This window comes from Dermacentor andersoni, chromosome 1, assembly GCF_023375885.2.
Source record: "Dermacentor andersoni chromosome 1, qqDerAnde1_hic_scaffold, whole genome shotgun sequence".
Taxonomy (NCBI): Eukaryota; Metazoa; Arthropoda; class Arachnida; order Ixodida; family Ixodidae; genus Dermacentor; species Dermacentor andersoni.
Genome location: NC_092814.1, coordinates 360,379,819 through 360,384,049, shown reverse-complemented (window position 1 = coordinate 360,384,049; position 4,231 = coordinate 360,379,819). Strand labels below are relative to the sequence as shown.

At 43.8% G+C, this 4,231-nt stretch overlaps 1 long non-coding RNA gene across 1 annotated transcript; it reads right to left on the bottom strand.

The window, feature by feature from the left end:
- Positions 1 to 421: 421 nt before the first annotated feature.
- Positions 422 to 3,421, bottom strand: LOC129381150 (uncharacterized). The gene is made up of 2 exons (XR_008609387.1): positions 3,215 to 3,421; positions 422 to 602 (listed from the first exon to the last, which is right to left on the bottom strand). It is a non-coding gene; the product is annotated as an uncharacterized lncRNA (long non-coding RNA).
- Positions 3,422 to 4,231: the final 810 nt, after the last annotated feature.

Here is a 4,231-nt window from a genome sequence, read left to right as displayed (position 1 = left end):
CCCGTTGCTGGGCATGGTGGAATCCATCACCCATCATTATGGTGGATTATGGTGATGGGTGGCATGCTAGGTGCCGGGCGGCATGCTAGGTGCCGGGCGGCATGGTGGGTGCTGGGTGGCATGGTGGGTGCTGGGCGGCATGGTGGGTGCTGGGCGGCACGGTGGGTGCTGGGCGTGCGCAGTGGGTGCTGGGCGGCACGGTGGGCACTGGGCGGCATGTTGGATATGATCATGGGCACAGCAGGTCAAAGGCAAGTTGTGCAACGAATTGAAGGAGCAGCCACTGCACTTGGGAAGCTCATGACGGGCTATCTTCATGTGATCTTGAGTCTTGCAAAGTGTATAGTCTGTACCTACATGTAGCCAAGTATATGCGGCCATTTTCATGCCATAATGAATCAATGAAAAGCACCATACTGTGTGGCATATAATCACATTTTATTGAAAAAAGATTTCAACTATTCACTTTCGCACTCGTTTTCCTTGGCGACCTGCCTCTGTGAAGAAGCTGCGTAAGTGCTTCCGCACTGACGCTATGCGGTGCTCCGGAGGTGGTGCTGGTGGCCCCATTGGATGCTGGCTGATGTACTTCTCCAGGCAGTCTAAAGGACGAGTGTAATAAATGTGGAAGTAAATTGTTTTTGCAATGACTTGTAGCAATAAGGGAATGAAGTAAATCTACTACAATCACTTCAAGCAAAAATCGATTCAACAATGTTTCAGATAATAAAATGCAGAAAATATTACAAACAAACATATGCTACAGTGTGCAAGCCAGAGCAGCTTTATTTGTAGTGAGAATGCATACACTTGCATCACATTGTTTTGCAGATTTACATGGTTTTTTGCCAAAGCTACGCCTGTTCTCATCGGGAGGTCGGCTTTACTGCAAGGTTTAGTCGCATGGCAGTGCACTCAAAGCCTGCACATAGCATAATTTGTCTGCTCTACCACCACCCAAATTCCTGTCAGATTGAGAGGCCACAATTTGGCTACACTGTCTCCACGCATGCAGGAGAGCTGCAAGGTGCAAGCTGCCTGGTTTGTCCACTCCATCACCTGTTGCTCGTGCAGTTGGGGGCAAGCGGGTAGTAACTTTAGCATTTGCCCTATATATAGACAAACAATTTTATGTAAAAGCTGTAGTCATGGCTGGTTTGCAAGCTTTATTTAGCTGCAAATGATGGAAATTATAATCAATGTTTGAAAGTGAAGCTTTCTCTGCCTCTTCTCCCAACTTTACGGGCGCTCCTGCTGCTGTGGGTTTGTCATGCGTGCCGCTGTGTTTCTTGCAACACCATCAGATGGCGCTCACCTCCGCACATCCTGGCCAGCGCTGCTGTGCTTGCATTTCAATTAGCGCGTACTGCACGTGGTGTGCCTGTCTTTTATTCCTATGCGACAAACATGCAGCTGCTGGGCTAGTGATAGTGTAAACATGACAATCGTGCTTAGCCTGAAGAGAGCGCTTTGAGCTGGAGTCTCAACAGTGTGCTGGTCATGTATGTAGAAGAAGGCCGTAAACATGTGCCAGCAGGATGGCTCGAAGGCATGCACTCGGTGTCAAGGACACCCAGGCCCGAAAGAAGCGTCACACAGAAGAGGAGCGTCTTCGCTACGCAGCAAAATGTGGTGCAGACCGCGAATGCTTGCATCAATGCATACATACAATTATAACAACTAATTCAAGTAGGCACAGCCCCATAACTCAATGAAAGTTTCATACTTGTGCCACAATTTGGTGCGCCATGTGAGGCCATGACAATGCTCAATTCCCTCTCAGAGATTATGAACAATGGCTTGCAACAACGCCTCAAGTAAACACGTCTTCCTGTGTGTTCTGTGGACAATGCACACACAGCAGTGGTGCATGCAACGAAAACATTTTACATTATCTCACCACTCTCGTATTGGACTACATGCTAAAGAAATTACACATTTGTCATTATTGTCAATCAAAGCACACAGCATACAAAGCTTCACTTACATCGGTTCTCACAGTTCATGGGATCCGCAAATTTCTTGTGTTCTAGTTTTCAATCTCCATATCGCTACTTTGCTAAGCTAACCTACATCTTAAATGGAAAAAAGCCTAAACAAGCATTTTAAAATATTACAGAACAATCTTTTATGCTCATTTGTTCTCAAAACATTTTTTAGGAAACGGAATTTGCATCAGGTCTTTCATGCCAGTACAAGAGTTACTGGTACTTTGATCCATAAAACTGAATCTGCCCAGAAAAAATGCCAATCACAGCCACACTATATAGTCATCCATTCTAATCCAGGCTGGTGGCGAGTGCTGGAACTCTGCGTGATGCCCACCACCTCGCTTTCTTTGGCACCGACGACAGACATGAAAGTTTATAGGATGCTTTGCGTAGGACAAAATCAGCTATCCATGTCACAGCGTACATGCGACTAATGTACGAGGTGCTTTCCTTGTGTAGCATTTCTTTTCTCATTCTTATATGCTCAAATAAAATGAGATCACTGAAAGTGCTGATAGGCCATATCTTACAAATTTCAATCATCAGAACAGTGTTTTGTTTTGCAATTGCATGGCTGTGAACACTACAGATTGTAAAGTGGCAGACCAGGTGACCACAGTCAACACTTTGGAAGGCAGTGGTTTAAAAAGCTTCTTTTCAGACAATAAAATTTGCCAAGCTGTGTCGGAACCCAATTTTCTTCAGAAGCATTTTTTCAAAAACAGTTAAATGAAAGCTGCAGCATGAAAAGCTACAACACATGCCAAGTCTACATTAGAATTTTCAAAGACAATGGGGTGCTTAAATGCTCGCTTCTGTTATTAAGACAATAAGCAGCAGGTGAACGTAATTCAAGCTGCCAATTAAGGTCCTAACAAAATTAATGCCTCATGTACAATTTAAGGCACATGTAGCCACCTGACTTTCTTAATTGTTTTTCATTTAAACTAATTACGGGGGAAACATTGTGGACGGTTTTTTCCAGAAATGAATATCTCAAAATTATTTTCTGCTGCTTTTCATAACTGCAGATACATTTAAATTATATGCCGAGACAGAGTGGATATACAGCAGAGGAAAAAGATAGTACACATAGGCACTTGCCTCATTCTTGCTTTGGCATTTCATTGCGTCGTGCACATATCATGCAATATGTTAACTCATCCAGACAACTGTTACATATATACTGTCATGTTTCTTAAACGAGGTGACTGCTGACTTACTCTTTACAGCGGCCACTTTATCCGGTGTTGCTGGAAGTTTGCCGGATGCCTCAGACATTGTACGGCAGGCCTGGCCAGTCAGGCTTCTTTCGCCTGCTTCTGCTGGCGTCCACAAATGTCGTGCAACATTTATCGTGCACTTCGCATCACATGTGGATTTTAATATGTCATGCCACTTGCTCAGTGGCATTACATACCCCACACCAATCTGCACCTGCAATAGATATGAAGTGATTTTTTTTTCTGAGCAGTACTCTTAACACTAAAACACGTCTGTATAAAACATTATAAAGGTTAGCTCCTTCGACTTCTGATACAACCCCATAATTTCCAATTTCTGCACCTCAAACAAATTTTATAAAAACGGGATTAAACCCAACCACACCAAGAAATTTACTTTTTTGTAAAGGATTAAACTTATAAAATTTTCCCACCTTAAGGGTAGCAAACATTCATATTTCACAGTCTAACCTTGTAATTATGAAATCGATAGAGAAAGCAAAACAATTGTTTCAAGTAGGTGCAGCGCCACGCAGCAAACAGTGCAAGAATGAGTGCCGTCAAGGTTGCAAGCAGTGTCACATGGAGAACAGTGCAGTGCATGTGACATAGAGCTACGCGTGCCACTCTCCAAAGACCACCGCCATCATACACTACATGGCATTGTTCTGAAACCCACAGGAGACACGCCTTGAAAGTGTGATTACCCTTGCATGGTTGAAAACGAGTGAATTCCCTTGTGGCTTCTGAAATCCACACTTGGCAGCTATATTTTCATCATGATTAAACTGCAGCGGAGGATGCGCCAAGTCCCGTCACAACTTCAAACTTCCGAACTTGGTAAGCGCCCTCCTTTTACCGCGGCCAGGTTTGAAATGTTCCTAATGAATGCATTGTTGTGCCAAAAGGAAAATAAAGACTTAGGAGGGAGAGTAAGAAATGACGGGTCAAGCGCTGAACTTCAACCTATTTTATTCTTATAGCAAAGCAGGGAGAATCAACAAATGCGCATACGCA